Raw genomic sequence first — 20787 nt, forward strand, 5'->3', positions numbered from 1 at the left:
ACATTCCTTTTGATTGGGATCTGAGTGTCCAGCTCTAGGGCATCTTTGAAAACCTTCACATCAGTGCAACCGGCCCTGGCCAGCCAACTGATCGGCTGCTCCAGTGCTTGGGCAGCAACCTCCAAGGAATGCCTCTGCCAGGGGTGTTTGTATAAAATACTGGCTTAGTTTTCAGTAAGTATGCTTTCAGGGAGAAGTTGCGGGCAAGCATTTGGCTAAAAGAAATAGAAAGTGCAGCCCTGTGGTAGATGAGTTGGATAATTAAAGGTGGCAGGGGTCTAAAGTGGAAGGGTGGAGGCTAAGTGCCAAACGTAAATAGAAATCTGAACAGCAAAGTGTAGGTGACATATAAGTTTTAATGAATGCTGTGTTGCGTACAGCATCTAGATGGACATCAAGACTCTTTGCCCAGTCAGCATGTATCACATGCCCTATAGCAGTCTTAGGTGTCACAGACTGTTGACAAAACAAAACAAAAAAAAATCAACCAAACAAAAAAATAGGTTGTCAATTATTCAGATTTAGCTTGATAAACATGATAAAATTTTTATCTCACAGAGAAAAGTTTTGCTTCTAAAAAAAAAATAAAAGGAACCATTAGATTTCTTGGTATGTCTCAGCAAAATGATTAAACCAATAGGTATAATACCACACATACACTGCATTTTAGATACTTGCTGTAACCGCAAGGATTTCAGGATACAGACCTTCACAGTTGTTGGGAAGCACAGAGTTAGGCCACTAGTGTCTATAAACTTTAAAACACAATAGTTTGCATACGCTGTGATGATAGACTGCAGCAAATGCTGGACAAATATTGGAAAGTTTTTTTACTTTGAATAATACTGCACTGTGAAAAGATTCAGAATGAAGTCATTACTGAAATAGAGAAGTGAGCAGAAATTGTAAATGCCGGATACATATGCATTGCAGCCATTAATGGACGAATAAGTCCCTATGATGGTTAAAGTGGATTTAAGCATAATGATTTGTTACAGTGGTGATTTGTGGCGAAGTCTCTGATGCTTTTAAATTAAGAAGTCAAAAGAAATAAATATGTGCTGCATTTTCTTAAAAAAAAATATTAAAAGCTTTCCTGGTTTATCCTGGCATGTCTGTGTGCGCAAAAGAAAACCAAAAATGGATCTATACATATTGTAACTAGTGCCTCTATAAGTAATAAGTGACAGCTCCATAGTATTCAAAAAGAAGGGAAATGTTAAAAAAAAAAAAAAACAGGAAATGGCTTATCACTTCATACTATACTGGTAACAGAAGTATTGATCCATCCTACGATATCAGTCAGTACCTCCCAACAGGGGTTGAAGGATTTCCTTTAAATATGAGGTACGTTTCCAGTTATTTAGTTCAGACAAATCATGCACAGGAGTTTTGTCAAATACCTTTTCAAAGAACCAAAATTAAATTGAAAACTGGAAATTTAGAGAAAGTCACTGAATGATGGCTTTCTTTGACATTGAAAAGTGTCTGGGAGAAAAATGATGGCATCCCCTCAACGATGGGGGTAGTAAAGGCTACAGCCTGGAAGTTACTGTTGACTCATCCTGTTTGGGTGGGTTTCACAGCTACTTAGCACCTCTGAGGCTTAGGCCCAAAAGCCTGGCTGGCCCCTTAGTTTATGTTGTGGAATCAGAGAGGCAGCTTTCCTTGAGGGCTTGCTTGGTACTTGACATCAAATACTCTTTTTAACATGAAGTCTGTGCACTTGCATTTTATCTGCAATAAACCTTAAAAGCCTCTCAAAGCAGAAGCTCTAGAGTGAAAGGAGAGTTAAGAGGGAAGAAGAAATTAGATTAAGAGGAAAATCTTTTTTTTTAGTTATGCAAGGAATAATTCAGTGTCCTGCACCCTCAACCAGCGTAAATCATTGTCATTCCAGTGGTGACAAGGGAGCTGTCAAATGAAAGCTGTTCAGAGTCCAGACTTTTCTTTTTGTTGCATCTTTTCTCCCGCAAAAGAGTGATACTGTACGTGAGAGAGCTGCAGGGGTGATGCTGTTACAGTGTACCCACCTTGTGCTACATCCCAGTCAAATTTCCCATATGAAGTCTGTTTATTTGGCCCAGAAAGATCACCATAATGTAAGGGGAAATTGTGGCAGTTCAACAGAGCTGGAAGTGCCTGTATTCCTGCCCTTCTGCTCACTGCTGGCATGTGGGGTGGGAAATGACCAAAGGGAAAGGGCAATGCTTGTACTGGGCATATGCTGCAGCAATCACTAGCCTGTGCTTCTGTAAGCGTAAGGCTACCAGCCAGCAAAGCAAAGCCAAAGCACCTCTTTTTATGACAGAATCCTGCCTTGGAAAGGTGCTCCTGGAGGATTTCTAGAGGAGAATTTCATGTCCATTCCCCTAATACATCCTGTACAATGATCGTGTGAGGATTTCACTCAAGAGATTCATATGCAGCCACAAGTAGTGTTTTACCAATTAGCATTATAGTGCTGGGTTTAAATAGCTTCTGTTGTTTACAGATGGGCTGTCAAGACTGTCACTGGTGTATGACTATTTTTAATAGGAGCATAATCAATTAAATTGACTACATGTGTTCAAAACTGCCATGAGAAGCCTATTATACAAATATAGTACATTAGAAAAATCCCTTTACAGGGGTTACTCATTGAGAACCAAAATAAAATGCAGAGTACCATGTGTCGTGAGGACATTATTCATTCATGACGACACGACTTTGCCTTTGATGAACTCTACACTGTACAAAGGGAGCCACTGAAAAGTTACATGTGGAGGCACAGTAGGGACTGGTGCTGACAGTGAAAATATAGTAACCACTAAAAAGTATCTCAACTGTAACTGCATCTGTCACACACAGCCTTGGTGGGATTGGCGGAAACTCTAGGAGAAAGAAAATACTTTGGCTTTACTAGACCATCTGTGGGAGCCATGTGCTTTGCAATAGCTAATTTTTAGTCAGAGGCAGAAATCTCTGTCAAGTACAAATGCTAAGGCAGCCAACACAGAGACAAGGCAGCAACTTTGGGATTTGTGCTGTGGGGTAACATGGTGCTCTTGGAATATGCTCCGCTGAGACTCCTAATGCCCGGACATGTCAGATGTTATCAATCAGGTATAATCAGGGTCCTTTTCTTCCCCATCATAACCAGACATTTCAGGGACTGATTTAGATCTTGTTGGCCTTTTTCCTCCAAACAGGTGGATGGATTAGGATGATTGACTAAAAGAAACCATAAATATAAATGCATGAGAGAGAGAGAGAGATTGCACTAGTGTACACTGGAAAACCTCAATTTAACCCCTGATTAGCTAAAACTTATGCATTATGTCACTCGCTGTGGGGCGGGAACCCATCAGGGGACTGAATAAAATGCCTCTATTATAATATTCCCTTCCAAAGGAAGGGTAAACATGGGGAAGAAGGATGGAGAAAGAGGAATAACACCCATGAAGAGTTTGTCCTGACATGCCACTGGGACTCATCATTCATTGCAGACCTGAGAGCTGGAAAATGCTCTTTGGTCCCAGGGTATATTGGTATCTAGAGTCAAGCCTACATTCCGCTGCTGCAGAGACCCTCTAGTCTATGCACAAGACCCTCTCAGTCAGCACCAAGCCCACCACGCTGCGACTGGGGACACCATGGTTTCCCACATGCCTGACTCTCCCTTGCTCTTCCTGGAGTGCAAGGAGTTTGTAATGGACACATCATTTGTCGCAAATTGCTACCGTGAAGGTGCCTAGCAGATACTTTCTCTGCAGGGTGGGGGCTGCTGAAAGCACACACTGTGATTTTTCCTCACTATGCTGTCATTCAAAACCAGCTCAGCAATCCAAGTGAGAGTTCTGCATCTGTGGATGAGTAGTTCAGAGTGAATATTCTAAATCCAAGCCATTTTTATTTCATATATAGGTGTCTACCCATGCCTTGATATTTTCTGGCCCTTGATTGATCAAGCCGGGTGCTTTGAAGCTCTTTGCCTGAGCCAGATCTTATTAATACGGAGGCTCTTTTTCTTTATTAGGCTGCAATGCTCACTTAGAACATGGTGATTCTGGGCTCAATCCTGTCATTAATTTAAATCACTGGAATACCAGAGAGAGATACAAACACAGCCTGCAAAAATAATGGAAGTGGACATGCCTTGAAAGATAAGCAAATCTTCTCAGGAAGTGTGCCTCATGTTTCCCCTCAGATGTGGCTGCAAACGTGCTCTCCAAGGTTGAACATTCTCCAGAGCATCACACGGATCATGCGCCTGCTCTGCTATCAAATAACCCACCCCACAAGGGCTGTGAATGAAGATTTAGAGATTAGTCACTAGGGAGGTCCCAGACACTGTGCTTAGTAAAGAAGACGAAAAGGGATCTTGCATCATGTGCTAAAAATGGCCCAAGCTTTACCTTCAGGAAATCAAGTTAAGGGAAGACATTAATAAAGTATATTGATTCTGTCATATGTATGCACCTGCCAGTAATCACCACTACTGTTTTACTTGGATGTAGCCCAAGACATCTAGCTTTCATCCAGAATATAAGGGTAATGGAATGGAAATTAGCAAAGCTCCTTTAATATAGGTTAGAGTAATTTTTATAATGTGTTCCTTTGCACCTAACATAGGCAGATATAAAATGCCAGAATAATTGTTTAATTGTACGAGAGGAGTCCAGACTTCATTCCAGACAGGATAATAACTAAATCTTGTAGACACATGTGAATGCAGAAAGGAGATTATATCAGTTATGCATATGAGTAATTTAATATGGAACAAAATATGTGAGCAAGCAACTGGGGGGAAGATGAAAAGTCACATTGCATAAAAGTGCCCGGCATTACTTTGTGAATTAGCAATGCTGTGTGTCATTCAACTGTCGGAAAGAATCAAGAATGTCACTGTGACAAATTCTTCATATGGCATTACAGAAGGTTCTGCTGTGCTTGAGATTAATTCAGCTGGCTTCTAGTGAGCAGTAGCAATATAGCAGCAAGAGGCTTGCAGGGAAAGAGCCATTCAGAAATTTACCTTTAATATGAAATAGGTATTCCAATTCTGGACATGAATAATACCAAACCTATGTCAACAAGCCTGGATTTGATGGCAAACAATTAACCTGCACAGAATTCATACATTTAAAATTCTGTGTTGCTTTTTGTTTTCAATAAACACTATTCAATAGTAGGGAAAAAAAAAAAAAGCAGAACCTCCCACTGCTCACTAGTTGTCGAGGAGCAAATGCATTTTCTTCCTGAGGTTATGAAATGCGTGCAAGTGGGTGCACATAAGAAATATGCTAAATTTTACTCCTGAAGGCTTTCCTTCATATCATGTAAAGAATAAAACCCAGAAGAATTGCTCTACTACTAGAACAGAGAATATTACTAGAGTTAAAAATATGCCATCCAAAATTTACAAACATGGAAAAATCTCAGTTGCGTTCAACTGTTGACAAAACATGGAGGGGAATTATCAAGGGTTTTTTTATTTTATTTTTTTCAACCATTTCTATTTAAAGTGTTTTCAGCCATGAATGAAAAAGGAAGCTCACAGAAGTCCTGTAAAAATATTATTAATAAAATTAAGTTTCTACGTGGAGGAGATCTTTCTGAAGTGTAGTTGGCCACATTCTTCTCTTAGCTTCACCCTTGTGATTTCAGGATAATGTTGGTGAAAATTGTAATTTTTTTCTGGATTTAAGTAAATGGACACATACTAACAGAGCAAACCTTGACCCAGGAGATTTTAATAACTGTGTAAGTATTCTGGGAAGCAAGATATTGGAAACATCAGCGGTCAACATTAAGACATCATTATTCAGGATCTCTGAGACAGTCCAGAAATGAAAGTTATGACAACAATAATGCATTAAAATAAACTGCAAAGCTATATAAAACAGTGGTAAATATTTTGCAGCAAGTGCACTCTCTTGAAGTTGTTCAGCTCTATTTGTCCATAGTAAATATAAAGGTCATAGGGCTCTTGAAACACTTCCACTTACTGGGAATATTTTCTGCTGTGGATAGTCTCACTGGTTATCAAATATGAATAGAGGTGGTAGATTTCAGCTGAGGTGATATTCTTTCTCTGGAGTGATTGCCACTGCATCTATTCCCTAAAGCAAATCAATCAATTTTTTAAATGTTAGTGACTTTTTATCTCAAATTTATTTGTTGTCAGTTTAGGCACAAAGACAAAAGAATGTCTTTATTTTTATTTGTTCTGTTATCTAGCTAATGCCTTTATTCACTCGTAAATGTCAGTCATGACCCTTTCTTTCACTGAAGAGACTAATCAAGGATACAGCCACTAATGAAGATGATCTTTTATTATCTAAGCTGCCTGGTTACATTACAGCTCAAAATGTAGTTTCAGTTTTAGGGTTTGTGTTGGGGATAAATTGCACAAAAAAACAGCAGCTGTCATTTTGAACTACAGTTTTATAAGAGGCCTTTATCCAGCCTTTGTTTTAATAGACATAATGATTAAAGTCATGGATTCACCAGCACAGTCGGGTACTGCTGAGTCTACAAAAATAGAAACTGGAGGGGGGGTTATAATTAGAGTGTCTTTCCTTAAACTCTCCAAGGCAGAATAAGACATTTTCTTAATAAACCCCCATATTTTTCATAAAGCTTTTCCTACTGTGTTTTGGGGTTCTATCAGACCTTTGTCCACCCATAAAATCATACCTCAACTAGAACTAATTTCACTCTAAACTCTCTGAAATGTACCCATCTTACTAAGCACAATATCTTTGGTGAAATGCAGAAGGGTGCTTGCAATGAATCCATTTTAGCAGCTAGGGTTTTGTCTACTAATGATGAAGATTATGACCATATGGTGCATCCGGATTGTATGTGGAAACAGCATTAATTCCAGAAGATCGGTCTTATGCTCCTGATCACTGTAACTGTAAGGAAAAAAATATATACATGCATAAATTTACAGTAGCTGGAGGTAGCAGGTTTCCCAATTGATGAGTAACAGATATAATGTGCTTTTTTCAGTAAGGGAAAGATGCACATTCCTCTTGTCAATCCAAAGTGAAATCAGAGTGTTTCTGGCCACACGCTAGTCTGAATCACAAATCAAGTAGAATTATGTCTGGTTTCAATGTTCCGTGGGAGTGCTCAAAACTGCTAACTTTTAAAAAACTTCCTAAGTATTACGAAGATGAGTTTTACATGGTAAGACTAGGTTGAACCGTGTGTTAGTAAGAGATCCCTATTTAGAGTTGCAGCAGGTAGGCAAGACCCATATTCTACCAATGATGTGGGGATGGACGCTACTTGGTGGACACATGAGCATGCTGTGTCCGTCTCATCGACAGGGCTACTGCACATACTGAAGAAGAAAAGACATAGGACTCAGCTTTGTGCTGCTTCTGTGCATACACTTCAAAATGCGCCTTTTGACCATCATGGATGGGCCTTTGGGATCTGTCTGAAAGAAAGGTATGGTGAAGATTTCATGCAGCTGCCGTGCTGTATACCTGAGCCGTTGGTATCACCCAGACAACTCTGCTGAATACTTAGTGGATTCATTAGCATCAGAATGAACCTTTTGTCCCTAAATAGAAGAGTATTTCCTGGCAATGCTGCTAGCAACATTATTCGAAGTTGTTGGTACATTCACATCTGCAGGCTGACTTAATGGGGCCAGACACAGAGACAAAAGATAGCTAATGTTAGAATTAATTTTCCACTATTTTCCTCCTCATGTTGCCAGGCAGAAAGTGTAGAAATTGAGTGGAGAGGAGAGGGAGAGTTTGAAGGGACCATCTGGCTCAGAGTCTTGGCCTCCAAAATTGCTGTACAGAAGATATTTAATGCAAAACTGACTGAAGTTTATTCCATATTCCCCTACTTTTAACAATTTTTTTTAATTTTGTTTTCAAGGCCCATCTCAGTTTCTTTTACATTTGCCCCTTCTTTACATTTTAACTATAAAAATATAATTTTCTTGCTAATCCATTCCTTTTCTATATTTTTCCAGGGAAACGGTATTTCTTCCTTGCTATTTTTTCCCTCTTGCTCAGTAAAAACTGAAAGTATTGCACTGCAGACCTAAAGCATTTCTACCTCCTTCCCAATGAAGTCCTTGAGTTTAATTCCCATCAACCTTACCAATTAACTTCCTCTGTTTCTTTACATTTACCCTTAGAAAGTCGTACACTATTTTGTCCTAATTTTTCTATCTTTTAGTTCAAAAAATCAAAATCTGTCACACTTACTCAATCCACGACTATTTTCTATGAGTATTTATTCTATAACTTTTTTGCTGCTTCTGAAATCCAAATCTAAAATAGCATTACTGTTACACTTATTATTTGTCCAAAAGTTTGGAAATATAATATCCCATGTGTCTGGACTTCATCATGTTTGGTGCTTTGTATGGTTTGGGGGTTTTTTATGTTGTGGTTTTTTTTTTTCCCCAGCATGTATTTGAGAAGCTGAAATTTCCTTTAATGGTAAAATTTCTTTGTATGTATTTCTTTCATTACTAGCTAGATCCATACGCAGCCATGAAAAGTCTGTAATACTGTTGTTAGCATCCTTCTTAGGGGTAATCTTTATCAGAAAAGATTTCACTTTATCCTTGCTGCCACAGTGCAATTCATTCCACCAGGTACTTAACGAATACCCAGCACAACCACCTCCTTCATTTCTCCTTTCTGAATGTATAAATGCTTTCATTCCAATTAGCCCTACCTTTCTTCCATTTTCTCACTTTTCCTGCCATATCTGGTTTCACAACCTTTCCAAGAATCTCAGTCTCTTTGCAAGCATAAAACCTTTCAGTGGTTTCCACCAGACCAGACCTGAGCTCCCGGCTAGAGTATGTTCATTCTACTTGCATCTGAATCTTTGATATAAAGTCATACTATCACGGCATATAAACTGTTTCAACTGCTCATGGCATTTGTACAGGGAGTAGAGGTTATCTGAGACTCTCTCAACTTTTCCAGCAATTACCTCATTTATAGCCTTTTGGAAAAGTGATGTCAAACTCAATCTCCTTTAAGAAAAGGTAGTGTACATGTGGATGTTAGAATATACTATAATCACCAAGAAATCACTTACTACTCTTCAAACTCCTGAATCCTTCTCATCCATCTTTCTGGACAGGAATGAGGCACAAGCCTTCCGTTCTTGGACTATGTGTCCCCATCAGATTAAACAGTCCATTGTCTATGGCAAGAACCTGGCTGCCTACTCTGATGTGAAGAGCAACCAGTAGCCGCCTTCTGCATATGTCAGCTTCCTCTTCAGTCCTGACTCTACCTAATGTGCCCTTGCTCCCCAGGAGACAGCACCTTTTTGATTCTCTTTCATAACCTGCCTACTTACTCCTCTCAGTAACGAGTCTCTAGTGATGCACGGGCACTAACAAGAGACACATCTATTTCTCTTTGGTATTCTTTCTTCTGCTCATTTTTCTTTCTGTACTTCATCCTGCCTTTGAACGTCTCCAGAGCGTTCTCCTATCTCTCCTGGACACAGTCTCTGAAGGTTTCTTATTGTCTCATTGTCTGTTCACTTCAGACTAGTTCTTCTTTTCTTTCTTGCTATCCCATTATATCATGGTGCTGGCTTTTTCCTTAATGGAGTGAGTTTACTCCAGTTCTTGGGTTCTCCTGAACACAGCCAGGCATTTTCCTCGTGGTTACATGATGCCAGTGGTCCCCTTTCTTCTGTACAGATTTCCCATTTGGGTCCTCTTGTATGCCGGGTATCTGCAAATCATCTCAGCTTTCTATCACAGTCCTAAAGCTCTGTATGAAGTCTGTTGTTGTTTGCATTTACACTGTCAGGACCTGAATCTTCTCCTCCAGCAGCTCTGTAAGGAAACATCTTGTAAGAAGAACCAGCTTTAAAGTGATGCTAATCTCACGGCTCAAACATCCAGCCACCTCCATGGCCTGTGACGTATTTGACATTTCGCTCGCTGGTGCTGTAGCTGCTCTCTCCATCTGTCTTAACATTTCCTAATATAAGAAAGAAACAAATCTCATCTCTCTATATGACTGCCCTAACTGATAAGCAAGCTGTTTACCGATTACTCTGCATGCATTTTTTTTACTCTCTCGTGGAGTCAGTCTTGCCCTTAATTTGTCTGAGCTAGGATGAGCTTCCTATTCCTTCAGCCTCTGCAAACTCCAAAACTCCAAAAAAATAATAAAAAAAAATCATTCTCTCTCTCCCATGATCATCACCAAAATTTCCTACAAAATAGAAACTTATATTAAATCAAATGTCAAATTAATTGACTGCTCCACTAAACACAATCTTCCCCAACAACAAGATTAGAGGCTTTGCCTTAGTTGACAAAATTTGTGGCAACTAGCCATAGCCATGATTTTTTAGAATTAGCAAAACAACTATGTATTCCCAGTTGACGAGCAAGCATATAGCAGATTAGCTGTTCTTGCAATATGGCACAGTAACAAAAAACTGAATATGATCTGAGGCTCAACTCAGAAGTTTTAATTTATGGAACAAAGGCAATTTTTTTATTCCCTGGTCGTGTTAATACAGTATCTTGTGCAGTTCTGAGAATTCATATCTAGACAAATATTCATAGTACGAAGACCTTTTTTTAAGGAGCAGAAGAAAATTTTCCAACATTAGAGGAATTCTTACACAGCAAAAGATCTTAAAATACCTAAGTAAGTACTTCACTACCCAATGACAACAACCCATGAAGGTTGCATAACAGCAGGTGATAAATAAGAAATCTTGGGATAAACTGAAAAGTGTATCTATTTAATAAGAATATCAGTCTGATAGTAGCTACATGTTATGCAAAGACTAATGCCAAATATAAAAAATAGTAGACTCTTATTGTTTTGGAGTTTAATAGTATTTCATCAGTGTAACAGTAGGAAAATTATTCCTTTAGAGACAATGCTTCAGTAAGATACTGGATATCAAGCTTTTGTCTTTCAAGATTTAATGGGGAAAATCCACTGATCCCTTTGATCAATCATGGATGACTTAGTCCTTTTTTGTTGAAGTCTTTGAAAATCCGTCTGTATAACTTCCATTATGTTCTTAATACTTTTCAGACTTTAAACAGATTGTGGAAAAAAAGATGGAAGATTTCTTTCAGTTCTCAGTACCATCAAATACACTCTGCTGTTTAGTAATAGATTAAGAAAATTAATTGGGAGGACTTTATGAATCACAGTCAAATAACATAGCAGTAATAGAATTTAAAATGATAGTACTAAGTTAAATATTTGTCATCTTGCAATCTTCGTAAGATTGTTTTAGAATAAAATAGGGAGACCTCTTCTCAAGATTTAGAGCTTTAAATTTTGTTCTTACTATAGTGATCCAAGGAAGTTAAGATGACAACACAGCTGGCTTTGCAGGCCTCCAGTTTATTTTTTTCCCTCTAGCACTTCAGACAGGGTATTTGCTATCAAATCTTGATGAAAAAAACACTCTTAAACCTAAAATGGTTTGCTTTTTTTTCCAAAAAAAAGTACACAGTAACCAGAATCAGAAATGAAAAATAATCATTATGAAGCAGTCATCATTTTTAGGACAGCTGAAAATAAGAGAGAACTTCAAAAAGGAGTTAAGCGACAAAACTCATCACAAAGAAGTGGACATGACCAACCCAGTGTCACTTTTCAAGCATAAGAAACTGCAAAACATGCACTTTACTGCCTGTGTCCGTATGCAGTCCTGAGAGACTGTGCATAGCCTTCATGGAAAACTACCTGGGCTGTGGTGTTACTGATATTCAAATGTAGGTATATACTGATGTGCTAGCTAATTCCATTAAAGCTAACTCAAATATACATGACACCAGGAGTCCTTAAATGATTGTCTGATATGTCCTGGATTAAGAGATGAAACAAGTGGGATTAATTCAATATTATGTGAGTGAAACAATATTTGGATGTTCCAGCCCTGTTGGTGGAAGCCAGTACAGTGGCTTGGCAAAACCAGAACTGCATAAAGAAGCACGTCACAAAAATGACAGACCAGAAAATGCCCCTTAAAAATAATAAGATGACTAAATGGTGTCCATGAAACATGCAAGACCTGAAGACCGCAGCCTTTAAACAAGATGTTAAAGCAAAGATGAAAAAGAAAATACCTAAGGAGTAAAAAGTATTTCTTTAATGGTGACTTGGGACAGCACTAGCAGCTCCTAATTGCCTTAAACTCACTCTTTTCCTTCTTTGTTTTCACAGGGAATTTGTCAATGTGGGAACTAAGCTGGAACTTGAGTAAAGACCTTGAGGTTTGGCCCCTGGAAAAGATGGTATCAGTGCCAGCAGACGAGTGAATTATCCACTGCTAAACAGAGATGAAGGACTTTATCTACTTATTATGGGCAAGTACTGATAAATGATCATGTAATTAAAATGGAAATTGAGTCTTGTGCTGTACTGGCTGTGGTGTGAGGAGGAATGTTGAGGGGACGTGAGACCTCACGCTCTGGTGATGGGCACAAGGTTAGACATCTGTTCCCAGCTCTCAGCATACCAGTCATTCATCTGATCATCCTGCCCCTTCTAACTTCCTCCATTACATGCTTCGAGACCTACAGACAGTCAAGGAGAAAAGGGTTACCAGCAACAAGAAGTTTTGCCAGGTGGCCTTGAAGTCTCATAATTCAGTTACACTGGTGTAGTGATCAGATAGCAGCACTAATTCTGGTGAAGCCATTTCAGATTTGTCTCAGCAACACAGACTGTCACCCTTTGTGTACTAAAACAAAGGAAAATTAAAGTCTGGGAGGACATTTATGGTAAAATAAAATGATTCACATTGAAGTAAGTGCCTTATATAAATAAAGTATAGTAATAATGTTGTTATAACATGTGACTTCAAACATATAAGCCAAGCTAAGTTTAAAGAGAGAGGTAATAACTTTTACTGGACTAGTGAGGTCATTGGACAAAAAACACAGAACCTTTCAAGCTCAGAAGCCCTTCTTCACTTTGGAGTTTGGTAATTGGCATGCAAACTGAACCATTGCAAAAATAATTAAGATAGCTGTGTTTGGGAAATTGGTCTCATCAATCATTAACAATAGTTACTGAAAAATATGTACTCTTCATAGGTAGCAAGAAGGGAAGCTGTAGAAATCCTCTATCACTGGCTAGAAGCTGCTCTCACACTCCAGAAATCCTTGATAACTAAATTGATTTAAACCTCAAATTTAACCCAGCTGAAAGCCTGGTTTGTAAAGCTTAATAATACTAGAAATGTTTCTATATTTTTTTCATAAAGTTTCCATTCATGTGAATTACTCAGTCAATTTCTGTCACGTGTAGAACATCAACAGGTTATTGCTCTACCCAGCTCCCAGGTAGGCATTAGCTTTTCTATAGCTCTCAGCCAGACCAAAGAAAGTGAATTCCTAATACTGAGAAACAGTCGGCCTTCACATGGTTGGCAACAAAATGCCAGACCGTAAAAACAGAGCTAGTAGGGATGTTAAAAGCAGGATGTGGAACACGAACTGGGGAAGAGGCGTGTAATTGTGAAATCTCTTCATGGATGGAATAAAATGGGACAATGAGGGGAGATGAAGAAAGCGTCTGGAAATGTGGATTGAAGATCGTTAAGAGAATATCTGCCCTGTGTAATGGACTGTCCTGCCGAGAGCTATCACAGGCCACAGCAGATGGATCTGTGCAGCACGCAGAAACACCATCGTACATTAGCTTGGTTCTGATGGTGATCTAGGTGGCTGCATGAAACCACGGTTCCCAGGCTAATAAACCCTGCCAGTCAGCTCATCACTGCCCGTTCCTAAGCTACTGTGGTCTCCACTATCCAAAATGTTACTGTACAGCATTCCAGTATAGGCATCCTTTAAAGATATTTATCTAGAAGTGAATGTTATAGAGTTAAGGAGGGAGGAAAGATTGCTTTGAAAATATAGAGTGTTCAGAAGTACAGTCTTTGTCCTATATTCTATATGATCTCTACAAGAAAAAGATAGCTAACTTTATCCTCCTTCGCTTCCATGCGCTTCATAGAATCATAGAATCATAGAATCATTTAGGTTGGAAAAGACCCTTGGGATCATTGAGTCCAACCATCAACTCCACTCTACAAAGTTCTCCCCTACACCATATCCCTTAACACCACATCTAAACGAGTCTTAAACACATCCAGGGATGGTGACTCCACCGCCTCCCTGGGCAGCCTATTCCAGTGTCTGACCACTCTTTCTGTGAAGAATTTTTTCCTAATGTCCAGCCTAAACCTACCCTGCTGCAGCTTGAACCCATTCCTTCTTGTTCTATCGCTAATTACCTGTGAGAAGAGACCAGCACCAACCTCTCTACAATGTCCTTTCAAGTAGTTGTAGAGAGTGATGCGGTCTCCCCTCAGCCTCCTCTTCCTCAAACTAAACAGTCCCAGCTCCTTCAATTGCTCCTCATAAGATTTATTGTCCAGGCCCTTCACCAGCTTCGTTGCCCTCCTCTGCACTCGCTCCAGCACCTCGATATCTCTCTTATACTGAGGTGCCCAAAACTGGACACAATGCTCAAGGTGTGGCCTCACCAGTGCTGAGTACAGGGGGACAATCACCTCCCTACTTCTGCTGGTCACACACTATTTCTAATACAAGCCAGGATGGCATTGGCTTTCTTGGCCACCTGGGCACACTGCTGGCTCATGTTCAGCCGCTTGTCAATTAGAACCCCCAGGTCCTTTTCTGCCAGGCAGCTCTCCAGCCACACTGCCCCAAGCCTGTAGCGATGCATGGGGTTGTTGTGGCCCAAGTGCAGGACCTGGCACTTAGCCTTGTTGAAGCTCATTCCATTAGCATTGGCCCATCGGTCCAATCTATCCAAGTCTCTCTGTAGAGCTTCCCTACCCTCATGTAGATCAACGCTCCCACTTAGCTTCATGTCATCTGCAAACTTGCTGATGATACACTCTAGGTCCTTATCAAGGTCATCAATAAAGATGTTAAACAGAAATGGTCCCAACACTGAGCCCTGAGGGACACCACTTGTGACTGGCTGCCAGCTGGATTTAAATCCATTGACCTCTTTGGGACCGCCCATCCGGCCAGTGCTTGATCCAGCAGATCGTATCCTTATCCAGGCCATGAGCCGCCAGTTTTTCCATGAGAATTCTATGGGGGACAGTGTCAAATGCTTTTCGAAAGTCTAGGTAGACAATCCACAGCCTTTCCCTCATCCAATAATCAGGTCATCTTCCCTCTTTCTTCACCTACACGTCCAAGATGCCTGCGGGAAACTTTGTACCGATGAACTTTATGCATGCTGATGATTTTAGTGCTTGCTACTTACACTATAAAAATAGGTGTTGTCCCTTTGCAGGGAGGAGGCTGGAAGACTCCTGAGCTGCAGCTGAAATTGAACATGGTAAAGATACATCACTGGAAACAAAAGAGCAATTCTGTTTGATTTGAACAGTCTGTTTGTTGCAGGGGAGGCAATCAATGGAATTTGGATAGCTAATAAGACAAATGACTGGCTTTTCACCTCTGGCGTCCTATGGTACAAAGCTCATTCTGGTGACACTTGCAGATGAGTTTAGGAGTTTTATCCTAATTTCCAGTGGACGTGCATCTGTTTCACACAGCCTCCCTTCAGTTTGACCTTAACTGGGAAGGTCAGCTGTGTGCATTCCTGTGCTGCAGGAGTGATATAGGTCAGGTTCTCTATAAAACCTGTGGAAATAAAAGCTTATGGTCACTCTTGTGCACTAAGCCTGGATCTTGCCAACACTGGATGAAGCAGATTAGTGATAACAGTGAGGAGGGTATGAAATAATTCATTGGGATATTTGTCTATAGTATCACACAGCTAATAAAACTACAGAGTCAGCCCCAGTGAAATCACTGCTGCTGAACCTGAGATTTGTTGCACCTTTCAGTGTGGTTCATCCATCTCATGAATCTGAATATGCGTATCTCATTTAAGGATATGCAAGCACTGGCCTTGAGTCGGATGGGTTTGGATATGGCTGAGGAAAGCCAATAGTATGTTCCTGATTTTGATGGGTTCTTCAGATCTGCTGTAACATTTCTTTGCACTGTATAGGAACATGGCAAAATTTCTCCTTGTACAGTTTCTTTCTGGAGAAGCAGAGTGAGACGAAAGCAACAAAGGCAGAGTCTAAAAGAGGTTCATAGTCAAGTGCTCTGTGTCTCTGTTTTATAAGGTAGGGAGTGGCTCAGCACTGACATGGTAGAAACGATGTGCAAAGAAACTCAATTTTCTCTCCTGAACTGGCAAAGAACTTTTTATGATCAAAGTGAGGGAATGAAAGTGATGACACAGCAGTGTTAATTTACAGCAATATGGTGATAAGTAGCAAGGATCCACTCCAACATGCTGCCGTGCCAGAAGGAAACGTGACTTCTGATCATTTGATTGTTTTACTCTGTGTGCTAAAAGATTTTTCTTGACTTACCTCAGTGTAACTAAGGGCAGATCTGTTTCATTCTTTTTTTCTATCATTTCCAGTATCAATGCAGCCCAACATTACTGTTATCCTAGATGTCATCAGTTGGTAGGCTGGTATCTTGGTTAACAAAACTCTACGCTATGTGAAGTTTAAGACTTCATGTTACACTGAAATTGTCCTAAATTTAGGGGAGTAGATGCCTCTTAAAGAGTGAATTTTGGACTCAAATAATGTTTTGTCACAGGAACAATATTGGTATAAGCCTGAAAAATGTCAGCATTAGTGTCATGCATATCCATGGGAAACTGAAACCTGCACAGTATTATAAAGTAGTAAACTGTCAGGAGAGGTTCATAGCCTCCATTTAGAACACTCATATTTCCTCACTCAAAAATGGGGTTTGGAAAATTAAAAACTTGTAGAAAATACTTGCCAAACATTGCACTATGTTCTAAACGGTACGTTGCACTGTATACTAGTGGGTCACACAGAGTAACAGCAGCATGATGCAAAATTATTCTAATGAAATGCTTCTAAGTCGACTTCGAGATGTTTGGTATGCCTTTCGTCTTGCAGAAGCAACAGACAATGGTGTCTACAAATTATTTTTTCACACATTTTTATTGCTACTGTGCCTGGAAATGTTTTAATATTTTTTAATAACTTTCATTTAATCTTAGCTGGTTTACCCATATTGAATGTGCAAAATGTCATAACTATAAGAAGTGCAGAGGATTGAGATTGTAAGGACTAGGGCCTTTTGCTGTGTAAATGACCTGTGAAGAATATAATTCCTACCAGCAGATTTATAGATTAGCTCCAGATTAGTTTTCCAATAATGAATGCAAAATAAATATTGTAAAATAAATAAATAAATGGAAAAGCCTTTACTCACTTTGCACTCATATAATATGTGTCTGAGTGCAGCTGCTTCCTAAAGCACACTGAAGAAGCAAGGATGAGAGGAAGAGGGGAAAACAAACACCTACGAGTTTCTGTAGACCATAAACACAGTGTGTTTATACATTACTAGACAATCTTTAGCTGTTATAAAGAGGACTAATTCCGCAAAAGTTACTGCTCCTCACGAAGGCAGTGAAGTTAAGCTGATGTCATCTAAACACCTGGCCGAACAGGGAACAATTCAACCAAAGAGCATGTGGTAACCCATGTGCAGTAGTGGCAAAACAGAAAAAATTGCTGGGAAATGAACCCTACGAGGAGCCTCTGGCATTTGCACTGTGCATGGTACATATTTACGGCTATCGCTGTTGGAGGTATTTTAAAAGGTTTTCAGAAATTTCTCACATCTGTCATTCTGAAACAGACCCTCCGTCACAGCTTAGCTTCTTCCCTACCACCACCACCACTTCCTCTACTGCTGCCTCAGGTCTGTCCACACAGATAAGTTTGCTTCTCTGGCCTCTTCAATATTATTTCTAATGACATCCGACAACCTCCTTTTCCACCCAGGGAGCATGTGAGGGTCTTCAGTGGCACTGCATCTCAAATCTTTTGGTCAGCACCACTGTCTCCTGGTGACTTGTAATGAGTCTTTTTGGTGGGAAAACGGAGGTATTTCCCTGACTTTCTGACTGTGACTGGCTGCAGGTGCCAAGCACTGTTCAAGAAGCCGTGCCTTGGAAAGATGAGCACTCAGAGAAGGCATCGGAATTCCCAGGGAAAAAAGAGTTATTTGAAGGCAGAAAGGTTCAGTCACAGACTTCAGGAGTGGCGGCCACCACTTAGAAGGAAAGCAACTCCTAGAAGGAGAGGCTGAGGGAGCTGGGCATGTTTAGCTTGGAGAAGAGGAGGCTGAGGGGAGACCTCATTGCCCTCTACAACTACCTGAAAGGAGGTTGGAGAGAGGTGGGTGTTGGCCTCTTCTCCCAAGTGAATAATGACCGGACCAGAGGAAATAGTCTGAAGTTGCGGCAGGGGAGGTTTAGATTAGATATTAGGAAGAATTACTTTACTGAAAGAGTGGTCGGGCACTGGAACAGCCTGCCCAGGGAGGTGGTTGAGTCACCATCCCTAGAGGTATTTACGAAACGTGTAGATGTGGCGCTTCCGGGCATGCTTTAGTGGCAGAGATTGTAGGTTGTTTGGTTGGACTCGATGATCTTAAGGGTCCTTTCCAACCATGAAGATTCTGTGATTCTGTGATTCAACTACACAGGACACATAGTGCTGCTTCCCAGAAATACTAACATGACAAAGTAAAAGCGAGCAGATGCAGCCCACTAGCTGAGGAGAAAGACTGGGGTTTTTTTGTTTTTAAAGTTCTTATAAAATCTGAGGTCTTCAGACACCTCCATGCACGCCTTCATGCAATCTGACAGATAAAATCCTCCAGGAACTAGAGTTGTAATCTCTTTTAAATCTGCTTTTATGCTTCAAACCAAGTCAATGACAAGAACAGGATATTTAAGTCCCTGCCCAATTTAGCCTCACATTCTTGTCACTTCTTTGATATTGGTTATACTTTTACCAGGTTATTTTATCTTTCATCTTCTCACCCACTATAAAATTTCAGTCAAAACAGCTGAAATCACTCAAGCGATTCCAAGCTGACAAACAAGTCCTTTAAAAAGAGAGGGGAAATCTTAGCTGTTGTATCTTTCCATGCATCCATCATTTCTATATATGAAAAGCATAATGCAAAATCTGACCTTTTGCCTGATGTGGCTTTTCCCCCATTTTGGATTCAGTCTGTGACCCCTATATTTAACAACTTTTGTATTTGGCTACCTTGGTATTTGTAATAGGGAAAGTTCTACAGCACCTCTGAATTGTTTTTTGGTTTTGTCCTTGTGTGGTGTCAGTTCTTTGCTGTTAAACCAGATTTACACAGAGACTGTGACAGTAACAGCAGCAGCGTGTAATCTGTCAAGTCTGTCTGAAACGTCCTTCAGTTGCCTTTGTAAATTTAATGCATCTGTATAAAGCCCCTTGTTGTGTAAAATATATGCTCTGTTTTTGATCAAGTCCTCCGTATGCTCGGAGCAAATTTCAAGACACTTCAGTAGTTGTATGCAAATGCAGAGACAGATTCTAGGCTCTCCCATACATCTCTTTGTGCCTTTTTGCTGCTACAGTAATTGCTTTACATTTGTCATTTTTGTGCTATATTGATGATAATGTTAACACAGAAAAAGGTTGCAACTTTCCTAGTTTCTACTTTTCAGTCTCTTTTTATGGCCTAATTGCCAAATGGTCCTTTCAGGTTTGTTTGAAGCTTGTTCTATATTCAGTTTTTAGTTTTACAGCTGAACATCAGCTTTCCTTAAACAAAGCTGCTATTAATAAAACAATGGAAAACTTGGCCAGGGATTTAAATGAGCAGATAAGACAATGGTTCAAAAATGTCTGCCTGCGGCATTAATTGCTTCCATATCCTACTCTTCTATTTCTAACATTTGAGAAAATGACACAAGGGAATAATCTTGGTTTTGACTCTTTGAAAGTAGCGTCCACTGTTTTCCATAAAGCAAAAAAAAAAATGATCACAGTCTACTGCCCACTGTCAATTAAATAGAATAAGATGATTCCCAGCAAAGTACGTTGCTCTCTCCTGGGGTTGTCCACCCTCCTAATATCCAATGGATTCGTTATATCTTCAAGGTAACACACTTAGCAGGTTGCTGAATGGGGAGCAGCTACCAGGAGGTCACAGATAAACATAGATATACAGGACAAAGCCCACCTTCTTGTCTTCAAGAATCACCTCTTGAAGCTGGAGTTAGATATGAAACCCACTTGTTTTTTACAAAACGGAGCTGGGATATGTAGCAGTGACATTTCCTTCTTTTATCCCTATGCTGAGGAGTTAAGAACATTTCTTTTCTGCGTCCCCGGGACTGGTTACACACCTCTGCCTTTGGAAAGTGCAGCTGACAAGCAGTGGCTTCTAGCTGCCAAGAGAGTGCTCCACTGCCAAGTAAAGGACATCTTTGCATGGGGCTTCCATTTTTTTCTGTTAAAATTGCTGCATTTGTTATAATACACGAAACATTCATAGTAGCCTGGGGTTTCCTCTGGAGGGGTTCCAGGCTCTAGTCCCAGCTTCACCTGTGTTAAAACCCTGCCTGATAGGTATGCTCCCTAAACTTCTACAGGATAACTCACATATGGTTACACATGGAAACTGTGGGAGTAAGTAGCTTTTGAATTCCAGCAGGTTTGACAAGACTCGGACAGGACTTGTGGAAAGCGGTGACAAAACCTACCTCTTATCAATGTCTCATGGGAGGTACAACAAGCTCCGCCATCCACTGTCCTCATGCACAGAAAGACTACCTTAGGGTGAAGCAGGCACTTTGCTTCCCCATGATTCCCAGGCAGACAACTCAGGACCCCCTTGTCAGCGGA

The sequence above is a fragment of the Larus michahellis genome, chromosome 1 (genome assembly GCF_964199755.1).
Source record: "Larus michahellis chromosome 1, bLarMic1.1, whole genome shotgun sequence".
NCBI lineage: Eukaryota > Metazoa > Chordata > Aves > Charadriiformes > Laridae > Larus > Larus michahellis.